At 38.6% G+C, this 20,270-nt stretch overlaps 1 long non-coding RNA gene across 1 annotated transcript in view; it reads left to right on the top strand.

Moving 5' to 3' along the window:
* The window catches only part of LOC128139730 (uncharacterized), a 50,979-nt gene that overhangs the window by 4,872 nt on the left and 25,837 nt on the right, over positions 1 to 20,270 (top strand). The window contains exons 2-3 of the long non-coding RNA XR_008234488.1: positions 5,797 to 5,967; positions 13,877 to 14,002. This is a non-coding gene — a long non-coding RNA (uncharacterized LOC128139730). The remainder of the gene's footprint in view (positions 1 to 5,796; positions 5,968 to 13,876; positions 14,003 to 20,270) is intronic.

The following is a 20,270-nucleotide window of genomic DNA, read 5'->3' as shown; positions in this document are numbered from 1 at the left end:
TGCTAACACTCAGAGGTTTCAGAAAGAATTGGGTTCCTGTTTTGTTCAGTGCAATATGGACATGCTGAAGAATAATAGTTGATCCAGGGAAGCTTATAGTTTCTAGAGACTGTCTCTTTTTTTTAAATCAAGAACACTATTGTCTATCACTAATAGTAATAAAATTTCATTTCAGATCTCACTTCAGCATTTATCATAGACAATTGTGTGGGTTTTTTTAATATTTTATACATATATATGTTTATATTTTGCTGATTTAAAAAGATCTAACTATTTATGTTGTTGAATCACTAGTTTTTACATTTGGAATTTGATCTGTACTCCAAAATTCATCTCCTTTGGGGTCTCAGCCAAAACTTACACCAGCTGGTGGTAGACTTGGCCTCTGACTTTTTTGTAGTCGCATTACTACTCATCTCCAGCAAAAGATGGGGCTGCAAGTATTTTTCTCCCTCTTTATTAGCCCTTTGTTTTTTTGGGTTTTGTTTTTTTTTTCCCTTCAGTAGTTATTTGAATACATTTTCTTACTGTGAAAACTATCTACCACAACACTGATTTACTGTAACTCCATGCTATGCACCGCTGAAAACACAACCACTTCAGTAACTGCGTCTCAGATAGGGAAAGAATGGGCAAGGGGCAGAGCTGAAAGTAAATAGCTTACATTTTTCGTCCTCCGAAGGCAATGGCGAGCACCAGCCTTCATTCCTCCTGCAGAGGGAAGGAGCTGTGGACAGTTTGTGACATCATGGAATGATGCCTGAGGGTGCCTGGTTTCGCTTGGTGTCTAGTGTTGTGTTAGGTGTGAAGGGGTGCTTGGTAGGACTGCTTAACTCTGCTTGAATCAGCCAAAAGCAAGACTTTTCCACGTGCACACCCTTTGCAACAAAAAGGATCATTTGAACTCAGAATTATTAAAAAACCCATCCTTAGTTGGGTTCATCACTCAGCTCTGCTTGGGCAGATGGCTGGAGGGCAGCTACGGATAAAAGGGCAAATGCAAAGAAGCCACCTGCACATCGATGTGTATGTAGCACGATGGTTTCCTTGCAGTGTAATGGTCTTAGTCTGGATAGCTGTGTATAGCCACAGATTGCTTCTGTTGGTGAAATATGTGGTTACCTTTGGCGGTGAAACACTGCTTTTCAGAGGAATGTTTAATATTAAGGGTAGATGTTTTTACAGTCCTCTGAGGATGTACTGCAGGCTTTTCATATTTTATGCTCTACGGCCAGTCTTTCTTGTGGCATATTAGCAACATGTTGGGTTTGCCTTTTGTGAGGCTGCTCTTTGTCTGAGCTGTTTCATTGTGCATCGGTATAAGGGGAGACGAGCCTGGTTTCTTTTGAAAGACCAAAAGTTTGAGAGGAGAACGCAAACAGTGTATTGGCCTCTAGCTCTACCAGCTCCAGTCAGTTAAGAAAGATTTATTATATGGAGAGTATTCAGCACAATGTTGGAGTGAAGAATTAATTTCTTTAAAACTTGTTCAAGTGAATAGTAATTTTGAGCCACCAGAGATTTCTGGGTTAGTCCCTTCTGTTTTTATTCATTTTATTTTCTTCTTTTAACACTGTATTCTGTCTTGGTAAATGGGTCTTAAAAACTTATTCAGATCGTGACATCAAAAGAGAGGAAATATTTTCCCCTCCAAAACAGCAGAGATTAAAAGATAGAAAAAACAATGCTTCTTTTATTTTAAAAAGTCATGCCGAATGATGAATACAGATTTTCACTTTGGTGCAAACTTTTTTTTCCTGTCAGCTATCGATAGTTTGAAAGAGATATAAAATATTTTGAAATAAGAAGCAGTGCAGAAATTAGTGGTTGTGCATTTTTTTCCCATTGAGAGAATTTTTAAAACCAGATGTTGCTGTAACCCTTTGCAGTAGAAATCTAAGGTACTTTATTTGCATGTAGATGGCGTATTTTTGTAGGACTAGAATCTCTCTGAACTGCTAAGTTCAGAACTGTTTAGAAAAATATTAAGAGTAACATGGCTTATGATAGAATTGTTGGAACTGTTTAGGATGACAATGTTTACCTTGATGTCTCTGAGACTTACACCCTGTAAAGGATTTAAAGGCCTTAAAATCGTACACTTTGTTCTCAGATTTTTGTTTTAATTCCTTCTGGTTTAACTGATATTTATTTCCCTTCTTTTGACACGGTTGTCTATGTTGGCTCTTAAAATCTTACTCAGATCATGATATCAAAAGGGAGGAAGTATTTTCTTGTATCTTCCAGCTTGGCAGAGAGATCGGTTAATTCTTAAAATGTGAGTGTGGCATGGGATTTGAAGTTCTTCTTTTGTTACCTCAAGTATTATCAGCATTCACTGTCCCTGAATTACACATTTATTTGTATATATCACGACTTTTGCTACTGTGACATATGTAATTTCTTTTTGTAGTAACAGTTTTGACACAAATTGATTATTGTTAGAAGAGTAAGTATTAGATTTTTTATTTATATCTGAACCAAAAATTGAAGCATCTTATTTCAATTTGATCACAAATTAGTTCTTTTGTTTTATTCTTTGGTTTTTTCCACATCAAAGTTTTAATTAAAAAATAAATGGAATTTTGAATTGAAAATGTGGCCAGTTTCATTTTTAAAGCATCAATAAACCCCCCTGCTTTTCTGAAATGAAACATCTGATTTTGACATATTCTAATATTACTACTAGTTAAAGATAGACAATCTGAATCTTTTCACCAGATTTAATCTTACTTTGTAGAACATCTCCCTGCAGTTCTATGTTCTGAATAATTCACTATTGATAAAAAATAAAGTTCCTCAGTTGTTTTTGCAGTTTTATGCATTTGCTTATGTCTATGAAGTAAGTTCAGTAAGAAATGTTTACGTATATCAGTCGATATAGTAGGTGGTTCTAATGCACAAAGTAAAACAGGCACCCTGAACTTTTAAACTTGGTGTGTCTGAAGCAGTCAGTATCTGTCAAGATGGAAAAATTAAATCACTAAGGGAAATTTTATTTTTCAAAACTGTAGAGAAGTAATTAACAGGAACATAAAAAATATCAAAAGCTTCATTTATGTCTTAAGGGTCTCGTGGCTATGAAGGTAAAGGGAGAAAAAATATGGAAGAGACAGGAAAACATGGATGAAATATGAAAGTCATAGGGGCAAATCAATAAATGGAAAGGGCCAGTCACTGAGGAAGCCTTGAGCTTCCCTGGCAGATGCCCCTTCACTTTTCCTTTCCGAGCAAGCTCAGGCCCATACAAGGGTGGACATTTGCTGGGGTAGCTGTGCAACCTGCAAAGGGTTGCCCATCCCAGACACTTGACAGCCCTACCCCAATGGGCAGCGCAGGCTGCTGGGAGGGGACAGGGACTTTTGGGAGTGTGCTTGATCTGTCAGGGAGGCTACCGCTACACCTGTGTTGGAGAAACCACATTGCTTCTCCACTGGCGGGTGGGCCTGGAAAGAAAAACTTTTGGTTGGCCATGTTTGAAAAGGAGAATTGAGAACATCATCTCTGGGCAGGTATTAGGATAACAGTTTCCTGATACCCTGGTTACTTAACGAGGCCAGACCTGAAGCCAAGGGGACCTTTGAGTAAGGCTGGAGCCTTACTTAGCAGACAAATCAATGATCAGGACAAACAGGTTAATCTGTAGTTAACGCTTGTGGGACTCAAGTGTCCACAAAGCCAAGTACTTTTTGTTTTTCAGCTGCCAGTGGCAGGCATCGCAGTCTCACATTTTTTTCCATGGATTGGGCTCTCCAGGATATCTGCTTTTATTAGCAGCAGTTGATCTCTCTGTAATGAGGTGACCACATTATGGCTTTGTCAAATTTCTTCCCAAGAATGGTACTTCATGTTCAGATTTTCTGTTTATGTCACACAATATCACACAAAGAGCTGCTACAAGCCTCAGAAGTTGATTTATTGCAAGTGCTTCTTGCTGAGAAAGATTATTTTAATTTTTTGTGAATATGCATCTTTTTAACTTTTACAGGGGAAGATTACATTCTCGACTTTTTTTTTTGTTTGTACTGCAGCCATTTAATTAACATTCATTTGTTTAATTAGAATTAAGAATGTCTTCCAGGAAATGATGCTAAAGGAATGCTTAAATGTACTTTTTAAATGTTTCTGATCCAAATGCTGACAATTTCTTAAAAGAACATTAGTAGGAGGTCCATTCTTCAGTTTTATAAATATTTTTCACCTCACTAAGGCCCAAAAGACCTGGGATAAGGCCAATGTAGACCAAAACCAAGTTGGCTGATACATGTGCAGAACTGAAGGCCAATATAAATGCATCTATGAAATATATGAAAAATCTAGGGAAAACAGTTTGAAGAAGACCACCAACAAATAGATCACACATGGACATTTCTTTCATGTGCATGAAAGAGAATCATGGCAGAGATGTTTAGACAGTTTTATTAGTAGATTGTAATTTACTATATAGCAGGAGAGAAACCAGTGTTTTACAGCCATGTCCAACCTGAGAGATGTAAAAAATAACCTATTATGGCACATGCAGAGAAACGTATTAATTTTTTAAAGAAGTTTTCGTAAGTGAAGCAATTGTTGTAACGCAAGAAATATATATCTAAATTTATGACGTTATTTTGTAGTATGTCTCTGAAGAATTGTTTAATCGTTTAGCAAATGCTGTAAACATTTGCTACGCTAAACTGATTAAATATATGTAAGCTATGACTATGAATGCTGTACTTCATCAGAAGATTTTAATAATGCATTAGGTCCTTGAAAGATATCCCAAATATAAGAAAAAAACCCACTTCCATCTGGTAGGTAGAAAATGAAAGTGTTGTTAGTAAAAGACCCGGGCGCTGTAACCCATAGTCATGTTCACGTGAGTCGTTCTGAAGTCTGTGACAGTAAGCACTGTTCTGCCATAGCAAGGGTTGCAGATCTGCACTGTTTATGAGCATTAATTCTGTACTCCAGCTTTCAAAGGGAAATGTCACACTAATGCCAGCATTTATTGGTATCCAGCAAAATTTAGAGACAATGAGTCCTTGCTCTTTCAAAATCAAACACTCTGTGAAGCAATTCTTTCCGCAGAAAGGGATTTGATCTCATTGTCGCATCTGGCATATGCAAAGCCACATCTAACTGTTTTTTTCCTTGCTTCCAGGAGAAAAAAGCCCAAATGCAAAAAACCCAAACAAACAACCTCCCCTCACAACCCCGGCTACAAAAAATATATTGTGCTGCAGCTGTCCCTCCCTTGCTGAGTTTCCCAGTTCTGTCCTTTGTTGTTGGAGATAGATAATGCTTTCTTTTCATTTTGAATAATTATTAGATACGTATTTTAAGTTTTTTTTTTCATAATGACCAACTATTAGTTTATTTGAAATTCTCTGTTCAAGTTTAATGACATTTAAGTTTTTCGTTTGTAACTTTGCAACTCAACTGTCAGTAAAAACTCAAAATCCAAACTGGATAATTTCATGGGGGCATATGTAATACTGAGTTAACTAAGTTAATTTTCTCATTAGGAAACACAGTAATAAGACATCATTTTGCAGGTTTTTGAAGAAAGTAGAATATATATAGTGTATTTCATAGTATAAGTTTAGCCACATACTTCAAATACAAGATGACGCCCTAATGATGTCAAGCCATGTTGGATGTGATGCACATGCATGCCGTTGACAGGTAGAAACTGTAATGATTAAAGTGGGAATGTTGGCTCTTATTCTCTGGGGAATATTCATTACCAGCTTATTTTGGACTGCAAGCTTATCTGATAATTTAGAAGTTAGTCACCTTTGGCTTTCTCTGCAGATAATACAGGAGGCAAAGGAGTAATCTCATTCAGACGTGCTTCACTGAAAACAGAGGGAACCAAGTGAGCCTAGCTTTCTCTTAACTCAGGAAACCCTCGCTAGCATGGCTGATATCTGACAGAGGGAAGAAGACGATTTAGGACATGACAGTCCTCTCTTCCACGAGTAAGTGCCTTTACTGGTCTTGTGCCTGCGACCCCATTTGCTGTTTCCTGCCATGCCGGGGTGACCCAGGGAATCTGGCTGGTCATGAATATCCTGTCTCCACAACTGGTAGGAAGCAAAGCATGGCTTTCCATTGTATGTAAAGCTGAATTCCACACACCACCGTGCATGTGAGTTATGGAAAAGGCAGTTGAATGATTTTGCATTGAAAGCTGAAATCAGGGTGGTGGTATAGCATCAGCCAGGTGACAGTTTTCATATCCGTGGTAGGGATAGATTAGATAATAATGGGTAAAGGAGCAGTCAGGAAAGTTAGAGATGAATCTACAGGTGTTATACATGTAATGGCGGATTGGAGGAAGTAGTCTGTACATGTCAGTGTATATACATGCATTGGCTTTTTTGTGGGGGTGTTTAAAAAACTGACATATGTACTTATATAAATATATATATCTACACATCATATATAGACAGGTATTTATAAAGTCTGGAACCTACAAGAGTAAATATGATGGGTTACCTGAAGGGTTTCAGCTTGTTAAGGATAACAGAGCAAAGATCATGCAGTGAAAATGTTAGCAATGAAAATTTTAGGGGCAAATTCAAAAATATTAGCATTGTAGATGAGGCCTATTTCTACAAACTTTTGCTGGAACAGCAGTTGGTTGCAGATGTAATTTTTTATGTCTGATATTGCTGTGGCAACAAGATGTCACCTGGAGTTTGGAAAAAGAAGCAGCGAACTGTTGGCAACGAGGGTGAGACCAAGCGAGGAAAGCACAGAAAAAGGAAGAGGCAGATAATGAGGTGTTGAAAAAAGATGACAAGTGGGATACAGGAGGAGAGAAAAGGCAGGGAAAAGAGAACTGGCTGGATAAGCTGTATTTGTTGCTTCTTTTGCCTGCTTGTCATTTGAAGCATTGATCTTATTCTGCTCTACTCAAATGCTTTGAGGCTTTTGTCCAAGGAGGAGTTACAAGGAGTGGGCAGACATGGTGAATATTTATTGATTTAACTGGAGTATAATATTGTTAACAAGGCAAAAGACTTTTAGCTACATGGCAAAGCAGCAGGATTAAATAAAAACCCAAATCCTCTCTGGCTGCAATATCAATCCCAGATCAGCCTCAGAGATGAAGAATTGTGAAAGGATTAAAAAGAATCAAAAAATAAAGATTAAAATAGCTAATATTGACATCCTGTTTAGATACAGAAGCACCAATTGAACTGCTTGTTCTTACAGCTTGTTTGTGTAGCCAGTCCTTCAAACAGACAGCCAGGGGCCAAATGACTATTGAAAAATGCATGGAAGAGCTGAAAGAAAAGCCAGTCCGAGGATGTGGGCTTTTCCCTCGCTGCTGCTCTCTGAGCTAGGAAACTTCCTCTTTATTCAAAAATTTCCTCATAGCAGCTAGTTCCCAGAAGCCTGGAGAAGAGACCCGCTTTTGAGAAAGAAGGATAGGACTCATCTATCAAGAAATAAAGGAAAGAGCTTCTTAGGGAAAAGTTTTATCTTCCTCCTTCCAGTATCTATTCAGTGTTCATTGTGCAAGTGTGTGGACACCTCTTCAGTCTCTGTGGGTGGAAATGCACTGACAAGACAGCTCTACTCTCCCATTTTTCAGAGCAGTGCTCCTCTTCATTCCTGATGGAAAGTGGCTTCTTTTTTTGGTGTGCACATATTTTTGCTTTTATCTGGAAGGTACTACTACTTCCTCTCTGTGACACCATCATTAGAAAAGTTGTCTAGAAGGTGCTGTGTTTCTAGTGCTGGGAGTAAGTGCTTCTGCTGTGAATAGCTGCCATGTAGTTTATTAGCAGAGATTTCTCTTGGGAATGTCTCTGACACCCCGTGACTTGGCTTTGATGGAGTCCTTTAGAAGAGGCACTGAATTACACTGAAAGGATAAAGAAAGTGAGGAAAATAGTTATTTAATATTGCAAGAGATCTTCTCTGTGTGTATATTTAGCTACAGCAATACAAAAAGAAAGGAAAAGTGTTTTAATGATTTTTAAGCATTTTGGAACTTTGTTATTCTCTCATGGGTATGACAGAAAGACTTGTATTCTCTCTGCTTCGTATATTGTACACGAAATTGGTAAACGGGGATGTAGTTTCACAATACTCTGCCTTTAGGGGCAAAGCCAGATTAAATGGTCCTCTGTATTCCGCTCCCCATCCCCACCGCATGCTGTTGGTAACTTGTTATCCTGCATTACTACACACCCCCACGCGCACAATGGCTCGTGAGGCCGCCCTGACATGATCTGAAGGGATCCAGGTTAAAAATAACACTCCAAAAGGGCTATTTTCAGCAATCCGGTATACCCTGTGCTCCCACAAGCAGTTGTTGTGGCATAGCTGGAGGGGGGAAGCTGCAGCGGAAGATCAGGACCACGCAGCCGGAGGTGGGAAGGAGCAGCTGATGCCAACATCTTGTGGCCTGGCGCTGGCAGTCCCAAATGCAGGGTGGACTCTGCTGCCATTAACACCTTGGCAGCTATGGGTTTGATCCTGTTCTTGCTGAAAACAATAGGCTTCTTTCCACCAGTGTTAACCAGGGGCAGGAAGGAGCTGGTCTTCTCCTCACTTCAGCTCGCTAAAACTGCAAAGGTCATTTGTTGTCGGATTTTTTTCTCTGAGAATACTTTGCTGTATCTCTCCTAATTAGTAGTTCTACAAGTATCTTACATGAACCACTCTTTTCCACATTTGCGTGTTGGACTGCTTGTGTCGACTGCATATTCGCATGTAGAATTAGAAATCTGCAGTCAAAAATTAGCAACGGAGAATATTCTGCCATAAACCAACACAAAATTCACATCTGATTTGAGTGCTCAACTAAAGCAGATGTCTTTAAAAATTAATAGAAGTTTTTGGATGTGTTTAAGATATTTGAAATCTCAGCTCAGTGGGTTTTCTATGTCAACAATTTTTTTTCTGTTTCTGAATTACAAAATTGACTAGATAAAAAGAATTTATAAAATTATTTTTTAAAATAGGTTTTAATTTACAATTTTAAAATTTTAAAAATAAAGCTTTTGGGCATATTGACTCAGACACTTTTAAATTAACTGAATCTGTTTTTTGAAATGTTTATTCCCTTGAGGTGGGACTCATGTCTTGCATGTCACTTAAGTGGCACATGACAGAGTATTTTTATAATATTAAAATTGAAAATATTTATGTATAGTCCACTTGGCTGAGAATAGAAAGCTTGTGAAGGTGTGTAAGAACAGGAAACATGAATTCATCCAGTTTGAGTAGGCCCTTAGTAAGCAATGCTTGCCCTCCAAGCTGACCAGCTGGACAGATTTAGAAACCACTGTAAAATAAAAAGCTTTGGGCCCAAAGAAAAAGAAGCAGAGGGAGATGTATCTCATCTCATTATGAGTGTTAAAAACCACATAGTCTTTTAATTTTTACCTGCTCAGTTATTTAATATGAAAATACTGCTCATATTAATCTTGTTATACATTAAGAACTGCCATAACTTCCAACTACTTCCTGTCTCATGGTCTTGTGGTACAAGATCTGGTTACACCTTCTCTTCTGGACCGCAACCGTATTCATTCTCAAGCTTCCATTCATAAAACTCTCCTGAATCATTTTGATATCAATAAATCCCTTCAGCTAGTCCCTGCCCTTTATCTATTGTTGTGGAGGAGTGTGGTCATTCACAGGCACATCCAGCACTTGGATCCAAGGAGGTGAAATTTCCTTCTTGTGGTTGCATCAGCTGTCTCCTCCACGTTGACCTGTTTCACATTTTTTGCACAGCAGCCTCTTCTCCATGGAGAGGCAAATTGCCTTGTCTCCCCAGATTGGCATCAGGTTGCTCATGTCTGCTCTGTTGGATCTAGAACAGCTGTATCCTCCTGATGATATGTATAGAGCAGTCAGAAACTGATCCTGGGGATTAAAAATCAGTAGGTCTTGTGTTTAATAGGTGCCAACCTACACAGGGATGAATTTCCAACCCTCTGACCACCTGTCACTCCTATCAAGTGCCATGGGAGTTAACAAACCTTACAGGATTTGCCCCAGGAATAATGGGAGAAATTTGTAAGATGGGTTGTCAGATGCGAAGTTCCCCATGCAAACTGTTACCAGTTTGCAAAGTTGTGTGCAGAAAAGTTGAGATGCTGACAGAAAACCTGATCCTTTTGCTGCAAAACTGACTGGGTATCAGTGTAGCTATCAAAATAATTTCTATGGTGCTTCCATTGCATGTCAGGTTGTTTAATCAGAAAATTGTTTTAAAGCTATACTAAAAGTAAATTCAAACAAAGAACTGCTGGTAAAATTATTAAAGTTGCAGTTGATATGTTTTATTATACTTGGAAAAATGTTAACTGACATTCCAGTAAAAATGGGGTTCATTTTACTGTTTTGTCATTATTGGTACTAGGATACATACAGCTTCAGCGGTGAGAGAGTTTGCTACTTTTCTTAGTGCAGATGTTATTTCATGCAGGGAGCAGAGATATAGGAAGTTATACTTCCGTGGACTATTAAGTATATATTAATAGAAGGATCGTGGTTTTTTTTTAAAGAAGGATAGTGGGCCAGAAGTGGAAAGTTAAGCATCTTACAAGTATGGTCAAAGACAGAGGTCTATGATGTTGCCATTTTGATGAGGCTGTTACAGTGCCAGTAATCTCTGCAAAAATAATCTGTTGACAGGCACTCACAAAAATTAACAGAAAGAAGCCAACAATCAGTTATAAAATACTGCTTCTAAAAACACATTTCTAACACTGATCTGTTCATTCAAAACAGCAGCAGAGGCTAAGCTCATCTGAGATCAATCCTGATATTGAGAATTACTTGGAAGAAACTTTGAATTTAGCTTTTAAAATTAAGAGAAGAAAACTTCACAAAGTAAGTGCTAGTGATCAGGAATGGCTCTTGAGTTCTGAGATGATTTACTGCAAAGGTAGGAGAGGATACTGAGTATCAGTTTAAAATATTTTGGGTTTTTTTGTAACAAGTGACATTCCTGATTCCCAGAAGCATTTCAGAAGGAGCTCTGCAGTAATGTAGGTATGATTCAGCAGAGGTGTGGAGTTCCTGGTCACATAAAGCAAACTAACTTTAATGCAGCTCAGGTATGGTCATCATCATGATTATTTATACTCTGAATTTCAACATCGCACTTCACTTTTCTTTGCTAAAACCTATGGCCCATCTTCCTTAGTTACACGTGCCTCCCTTGCCCCAGTTTCCTTCCTGGAAAGAGGTGACTAAGTGTTAAAATAGGTGACTGTAAGTGTATCTAGATGCTCGCAGTCAAACCCAAGCTACCCACTACATGCAAGCTGACTTGCAGCCTGAAGCAAGCCAGCTGGATCAGTAAGCAGTGAAAAATCCACCAGGGGAAAAGAGAGAAGGGGAACAGAATTGGTCTAGATCAAATTCAAACTTCAGAGCATACACAGGCTGTGTTCCTGTCCATAGAAACAATCTGAACACCTATGCGAACATGGGTCATTAAAAATATGGATATGGTCTATATATCTAGAAACCTAACTCAAACCTAACAGAGACTTTTAACTTAAGAGAAAAAGGTTTAACTTTCTCAGCTTATATGAAGTTATTCATACTTTGTTCTCAAAAGTAAAATCCAATGACACTTTTCTTAGGCTTCATAAATAGAGACAGATTTATATGCAAATGTCGTCTTGTAACTAATCCTAGAGCCCTGTGTCTGCCAAACTGCCAGAACTTCACCCAACAGCTACAAGGCTTGGCAGAGCAAGACATACACACACACACACACACACACATATACACACACACACACACACACATTCTTATATATATATAGGTTTACAGAACATTCTGCCATCATGTTATTCTGTGGTCTGGAAAAAAGTGATGCTTGAAAGTTTATGAGATGTTACTAGGAAACTCTTGAATTATAATGTATATTCTACCACAGAAATTAGAAATAATTCACAAAATATTAGAGCACAATATGTCAACGATTATATTTCTCATGCATTGGTGAGACATACAAAGTAAGAGATGAAACAATTTATTTGCAAGAATACTGAAAATGTCTACCTTCTGTGGTTTTCTGATCATCAGGACAAGCTATGATTTCTGACAGGGCCAGATGGAGCTGTGGTCTGGACTGGCAGCACAGATGCTCGTCAGCAGTACAAAGGCCTCTAGTCTTGTTAGCCTTGATCTCTTGCAAAGCTTGCATCAGTCCTCTCTGCTGAACCACGCAGCCAGCTCTTGGGAGATTGGGCTGTGTTACTAGCTTTGCTAGTTTGGAAAAAGTCAGCTAAGCTGTCTACACCTCAGTTTCTTCATATCTAAAATAGGGATAATAATTCCCTGTTTGGTGAGGTTGCTGTAAGACATCAGTGCTTGCACATGGTGCTGCTGTTACTATTTGTGAGTTTGGGACCAGCATGATGGGAGTACTCTGAGAGACTGAGACAGACAAAACCTCAAAACTTCAAACATTTATTTATGCTCAGATAATAGGTAATTTTTCTGTTAACTACTAAAAGCCGGAAATTAATCAATTTATTAGTCAGTCGTTATGTATACGATGATACAAGTCTGATGCCACATCGCTGGTTCTGACGGCTTTGGTGGTTCTTCCCTCTGAGACTGAGATGGCTAGGCTCAAGAGCTTTTCCCCGAGGGAAGTTTTAAGCCTTTCCAAGCTCCATAGTGTATCACTGATGTTTATATACGCTTTTCCGTGGGTCAAGATCTGTCTGGTCCAAAGGATCGTTTCCTCCTTTCATGGATCAGCCTCTGTTCTAGCTTGTTGAGGGATGTGTTACCCCCTGGGTGCCAGCCTGTTCCAGCTTGTTCAGAGCAGTGCTACCTGCTGGCAGATTGTGTGCCAGTTCTCCGACTCCTTCTACTGGTTGTGCACTGGGTACCGTTAACTTCATTTTAACGATTTTTATGTACCTATGCCAAACAAGCAGGTATTACAAGATACATTTTGCTTCCTACTCTAAATCAATCAGTCTTGTAGTAAGTCTGGGTACAAGGCAAACAGAAATAAAGAGCAAATAGACCCTCATGCTACATTGAAATCATCTGATGAAAACACTATAGAAATGTAAAATGTTAGTGTGGCAGCATAAGAATATAACATTATGAATAGGGATATAGAAAACTTAGTTCAAAAATACATCAGAAAATGAAAGGTTGGTAGTGCTTGAAATGGGGGTGGCATGCAGAGCTATGACACTTTGCTACCTTTTTGAGTACTAACATAAATACTTCCTACTTTGTGGGGGGAAGAACGGCTGCATCTGTACCGTAGAGGAGTTAATCTCTGCAGGTTCGATCTCTGATGTGTCTTGTCTGTATCTTAGGCAAATTGTGAGCATGTGCACTACCCCGTTGCACATTCTATTTCCTGCAGAAGGAACTAGAAGCGTGTGAGCATGGAGGAGGATAAAATTCTCCCCAAATGATTCTTCTGAATAGTCAGTGAGCCAGGACTGTGGAAACCCACTTGCCCTAATGCTGGGCTGTGACCCCTACACTGTGCACCTAAGACCAGGACTAAAAAATGCACTGTAGAGCATAACTGCCTTAACTTACAGATACAGCCAGCAAGAACTGTACCACAGCAGTGACTTATCTCACCTCTTTGCTTCTACTGAACTTAAATTCATTTCCACCCCCCCCCCCCTTTTTTTTTTTCTTCAGGTCAAGCACCGCAGTGTGCAGACATGGTAGCTAACCCTTGCCCAGCAGAAGGGGCTGCAGACCACTTGATCTCAGGGCACACAGCCTCAGCTGGTATAGATTGACATAAATGAAGTTCTAGAAATTTACTTCAGCTGAGGATCCCATTTGTCTGCTAGTTTGTTCCATAACCCTTTCCATAGTTTGGCTAATTAGTTTCTTTTTTTTTTTCAGCTAGGTGAAGACCTCCAGGCTCGAACTAAAGCCTTGTGGCTCAAATGACTTTTTTTTTCCTGCTAAATCTCTGTTAAAATAATTACTGTATCTAAGGTAATTCTGAAGATTTGGATATAAATGCCTCACAGTAAGTCAATGTCTGTTTTACTTGTTTTATATTATATTGTACTAAATCTGTTGACTTTTAGTTAACAATGCACTTTTTATGCAAGCAGAAGGTGTAAAATACGTAGTCAAGTATGAGAACTTAGTACATATTTGAGTGTGTTTCAGTGAAATAGCATACCTAGAATAATTAAATATAAGTGATGGTTGGGTTTCTTTTTTTCCCTGTTGGGCCATGTAGTGAAAAGCTGTCATATTCCTTCATGCTATTTCTGTTTTAATCATGTAACATTCTTAGAGTAATTGGAAGCTAATTTTGGTAGGTATCATAAAAAACCCCACTTTTTTTCAAATGGTAATTTTGCAACATCCATAAGCTTGGGTAAAAAAAAAATAATATTCCAACTTGGGAAACTGATGTTCATGACTGTGATAGAACTGTTTATCTGAGTTTTCAGGTCCTCTGGTGCTTAAAAATTTCCATGGCTAATCTGATTCCCCCAAAATGCTTCAGTCTATGGAGGCTAGAAATCATATGCTTAGAGAAAGCACATTTAAGTATTTTAGAAAAAGGGTTGAGAAGGAGTAACATGGCAGGAGGCAGGATAATAAGGAGGACTGGAAGAAACGAGCAGTGAGAAAAGTTATGAGATCAAAGCTTAGCGCTGTTTCAGTCGCTTGTTTTGCTGATTTCAGTTATCAAAGTGCTAATGAAGTTTCCTGTGAAATATTCTCTTATATAAAGCTTTATTTCTAGTGATGATTTAGTATTTCAGCTAAGTAGCACCTAGAATTATTGACTATGGCCTTCTATGTGATTAAAAGTCTTGGGCTGTGATACCTGGGAAGACAGGAATAAATAACTCTGTAGAGAAAAGGGAGCTTGTAAATAAGGAGAGGGTGTAAATGGACTGTTTCATTTTCTTGTAGAGAAGCTGGGGAAGGATCCAAGAAACATTCTTGGGTTATTTTGAAGATTAAAGGACTAAAAGGATTTTATTAGAGCTGTACCAATTTTGGAAAATTTACCTAGCACGCAGTCTTCAACTGTTTTTATTACGTTTCCTAGGCTGGTAAAGTAAATGGAGAATTTCAACAGCATGTTTACAAGTGTGAGAGAGGTGCTAGTGAAAAATTAGCAGTAGTAAGTGTGTTGCAGGGGGGTGGGGTGTCTCTTTTAATCAGTTGTATACTGTGGAAAGGAGCAAGCCTTGGTAAAGGGAATTTACTGCAAAGTAAGGCATTCTCTGTGTGGTCTAGGCGCGTCATCATGAACGAGGCAGAATGAACAGCGCATGCTATACCTTCTAGTGTTAGAACAGGTCCATTGCTCTTCAGATCCTTGCAAAAGTCATGCTATAAACCCATGAAAACCACATTTCTGACTTCTCTGGGAATGATTCCTCCACCAACTGTACTGTACCCTGACATATCTCTGATTATATCTACGTGAATGAGAGCTCTGCTGGGAGCTAGCCAGCTATCAGCAGAGCTCGCATATCAGAGTTTGCTTAGATGGATTGGAGGGAAGGAGGAGGGGGAGAGGCATGTAGGTGTAAGTCTTCGCTGACAGAAAGATCAGATCTGCATCATGTGGCAACTATGTGATCCAGCTGTAACAAATCAGCTTTACCTGTGATCTGCTAGCTGCTTTTCAATTAGTATCATCTTTAACTTCTTTGCTACCAGATGTCATGCAGTCAGTCAAAATGCTATTGAGCCATACACTTCCAATGGGCTTCCTATTTGAAAGTAATTATGTCGAAATAAAAATGAAACCATTACAAAGACCATATTTTAACAGGATTCATTTTTTGTGCAACTCAACCAAAGGCATTTTTGTTTTATCTTTCATCAGATTGGTCTGGGTTATGCTATGACATTGTTACTTATATGTTGCGTTTTACTGCAATTACATCCTTCAGTCAAACTATTTACTTAACATATTTAATAGAGGTAATTTTACTCTTTGAGTAAAAAAGATAAGAACATAATATAAATCTGAGGCCAGTGGGACTGAGGGAGAGGAAAAAATGAAAATTACAGTTTTCAGAGTTCGAGGAGCTAAATCCAAGCCAAAGTCCTTTCAGATCTTTGGCTCTGAGAGTTGTCTTCTGGACAGGTGTCTCGAGTACCGTGTCACCAGATTTACTCTAGTTAATGTAGAGGTAGCCCTGAAGTCTGTTGGGTTTTGGTACATGCTCTGAAGAATACTCCAGTTTCTGAGGTAAGTGCTTTGGATTAGTTTATACCCTTGAAAATTCTTTTAGTGCTGATGGAAGTGCTCCTTGGTGCACAAGCAGTCCTGCAACTCCTTATGTTAACAACTAAGCCTTGTTTAGCATTCACTTTCCTGCCTCTTTTGTGCCCTGTGACCACAGCAGTGTGACATAAGGGATTAAGCCTCAGTTTTTCCAGACTCTTCTTTGCATTTGCTGCATCCTGCTGTTGTTGCAGCTGGTTACTATGGCGTGAATTGCATGATGGAGCATCCCTCAGAGCTGCTGACACCCTGTAGAGCAAAGGGCTCTGAGCGATTGATGGCATGGAGTGTAGGATCACTGGTCTCTCCTTAACCTTAGCCACCGAAGGCAGACGTCCTTGCCCTGCATAAATCAGGTCAGCTCTGGCTTTTTTTCCAGAAAGCTTTCTTTGCAGGGTTTAAGTCTTGGTTGACACCAGCTATCTTCTGAGTAGCTGTCAGCTATAGCAGGGAGAGAATAGAGAATCAATGTGGAATGTGGCAAAGGGCAAATCCTGGAAGTACAGATGCTTTTGATGGTTCTGATGTTAAATCAGACAGGAGAAAAATGACAAATGAACTAGAGGAAAAAGGACAGCGCTTTGCAGGGTGCGTTGAAGAACAGCAGCAACAGGGTTTATCTGGAAACAGAAACAATGTGAAAACATTAGATTTTACTGTGTACTAATACCAATATTGCCCTCTGACAATAGTGGAATTGTTGTCGTGTAAATCCCCTTTTCTTCTCCTATCTCCCCCAATATGTTCATCAACCTCATAACTAGCTCATCAACAAAAAATTAGGTGGGACTGAAGAAAATCAGTTTGTGCAAATAAAGTTATTTTTTATATTCTGGTTTTAATATCTCTCATAATGGCAAGTAACTTCACTGACTGTTCGTGGCTGCAATGTTTAGTGTGCATGTTATTAAAAACGTACTGTTATTGTTATGCTCACTAAGCTTTAACAGAAAACAGAGCATTTTTAGGATGTGGATAACTCCAAATTCATGAGCAGACAGAAAAAAATTGGACATTGAAAAAAATGTCATGTTTCAGGAAAAATGTAGGTGGCCCTCCATCCTTATTTCATTGCACTATTTATTTATTTGATTTTTGTCTCATTTCTCAGTGACAGTTTGTTTGAATTTTTAAATTACACTGGTCCAAGATTATTATTCTTATTAAGTTACTGATAAACTCTGTCTTATTCAAACAAGTTGTGAAGAACACTTCTCACCTGACAGTCTCAATAATAACTGGTCCTCTAGCAAGAGCTGAGCAAAATTCTTTCCTTTATTGGGATAAATATCTATGCAGTATTTTCAAATGAAATTTAGGAATGCTATTTAGTTTGCACAACATCTAGTAATAATTTTTTTCCCTATCTTAGCTCCCAAACCACTTTTGCTTTATTTTAAGCGCGATTCAAGTTTTAACATCTCTTTGTCAGATGTTATGGAGGGGATCTCTCCTGATGCTCATTAACTAAACAATTCATTTTTCTCTTTAGTGCTCGGATCTGTCCCTTTTGTTCTCCATATGAATTTATTCTCAGATTTGTTCTGCCCACTGAATTTTACCTTTCCTTTTTTGTCAGCTCTGAGATTATTTGTTCTATACTTACTCTGGGCTTAATCTTCCTTGCCACAGGGTGGGCCAAAAAAGTCAGAAGCCGTATGCCTCTGGAAGAGGAAGAGATGAATTTCCTCTCCCTGAAACCTGAAGTCCTTTCATTTCTCCCCTTTCCCCAGCCTGAATTTCCTGTGAGCTCAAACTCTTGGCTGACAAGAGGGAGAGAGTACCTGATTCTTGTAATAGTTCTACTTGCTTACTTGCTAGGAAATTAACTTTCTTTTCTCTCTCCTGTGGTTCGGGGTAGTAGGTATGAAAAATTGCTGTAGAACAGTATTTTAGGCTTCTAAATAAATTTGCTTTTGTGTTTCTTCCACATTCACTTTGCAGGAACTGACCTTACCTCCATGTTTAAAATAGGCTTTTCATTTTTCATATTCACTGACCTCCCCTTGACCAAAATAATTAATCTGGTACATCTGTAATCCTCCACTAGGGTTCCTTTTTATTTTGTTTTATTTGAGGAAAACTGAGACAAATTAGAAAAGGCATTTGGGAAATTTTCCTGCTTCAGAAAAATAAGATTAACTCACTGCTTGAACACTTTCCGAACTCTCTTGGCTCATTGTATCTCCAAAATAGCTCAGTATAGAACTTCCAGATGAGTACATTGACTTAATCTGTTAGCTTTGGCAACTACTAGTAGTGTTCAGTAGACACTCTTCTCACTGATAATGGTTAAGCATTTGTGGTTGAAAAAAGTTTGTTGTTAGAACAGTTTCCACATACGTAAAAGGCTCTGAAAGGCTCATAAACAAAGCCATGGGTAGTAACAGTAATCTGACTCTCAGTTTTGTGGCACTATGTAGAAATTCTGGAAATTCTGCAGGAATGTCAAATAATTTTGTTTCAGTGTGGTTTTCAGTTATTAGTTTTCAATGTAGACTGTGAAACTCTTATCTTCCACTTTCAAATTTGTGAGTATTACCCTTTAAATTTTTTGAATGTGCCATAAGCTTTTGCATACAAAGCATGCAAACAGGCAGGGCAATTGACATCTTGGATAAAGATGAATTTTGTGGCAATATCACAGCTGTGGAGTGCCAGGGGTGCAGCTTGTAAAGCCCAGAGGGCATTATTGACGGACTGCAAGAGGCAGGGTTATGTGAGGGTCAGCAAGAACCAAAAGAGTTTTTACCACTAGAATTTTACCTTTGCCTGCTTTCTTACGTTTAAGGTTTTAAAGTGTAACTTCAGAGTGAATCACTCAGCCTTTTCAATATTTAAGTGGTTTGAGGAGGAAGAAAAAAAAAAAAAAAAATCAATATTCCCTTCTCCTGTCCTCCCTTCATGGCTTCATTACGTTACTGATTTTCAGGCTTCAGAAAGTGCAAAAATCCCTGCCCTCCTGGCACTTAACACTCTTCAGATGTAAGTGGTCTCAAACCTGTCATGCTTTAACCTTAATGAAAATTTCATTGAAACAAATTCTTTTGATATGGCCTAGACTAGTCCCTTTGTTAGCAGATGGGATATCTCTTTCAATGGCTGTGCAAAGAACAGGTGCAGAGAAATGCATTGTTACCTCTGCTTGCCTGACATGTATTTGAAGGCAGAGGGTGTATTTTAAGATTGTCATGTCTAATGGTTCCTATTTCATGTGATTGAATTGTTTAAGATACTAGTAGAGATTTAAATAAAAATATTCCCATACATGGAGGCTGGTTTTGGAGGGTGGGGGGAGGACTTTCTACCTGAAATCTGTAGGACTTCTCAGGGGGAGACACTTGCCATTAGGTCAGTAAAGAACAGTTCAGTGTCTTCCCCCACCCCTCCAGGTTCTTGCTTTTCTATCAAGTTGGTTTAAATGGATTTTAATCCTCTGGCTTTTAACTATGTCCTGTAGTATTTTAGTGAATGCCAAGTGGAGATTTGTAAGTGAGAAAGAAAATCTGTGTGTGAAAAATGTCTGGGGAGCCAGCAGAGAAAAGAAATTAGAGAGGAAAAGAGAACTTGGTAGAGTCATTTGGAGAAAATTAGCAAGTCAGCAATGGGTGATATTGTTAGCATTAAGAGTGAAATAATTTTAGTATGTCTCCTTAGTTTCTTAGGGGTAGTGTAATAAATGCTGAAATGATAAAAGCCACAGTTAGGATTAACAAGAGTATGCAGTTTGCACTTTCAAGAAAATAAAAAGATGCTAAATATGTACTTGCATTTAAATTGCATATCTTTTCTGTCTGTCATGGTGGTGAACAATATCTCAAGGACCTATTGGCAGTGGCAGCCATCCTTTTAAATTTTGGGTTGGTTTCCCACAGCTGTCAAAGCGTTTGATTTTTAGAAGACTAATTTCTGCTCTTTTATTCAACTGTGAGGAAGCGAGAGAGGTGATTGGGATTTTGTTTGTGTCCATCTTTCACTACCTCGTCTCATGGGCAGAGGTATATATTGTACTGTCCTCGGTGTTTGC

This window comes from Harpia harpyja, chromosome 3, assembly GCF_026419915.1.
Source record: "Harpia harpyja isolate bHarHar1 chromosome 3, bHarHar1 primary haplotype, whole genome shotgun sequence".
In the NCBI taxonomy this organism is placed as follows: Eukaryota; Metazoa; Chordata; class Aves; order Accipitriformes; family Accipitridae; genus Harpia; species Harpia harpyja.
This window is presented reverse-complemented; position numbering and strand designations above follow the sequence as displayed.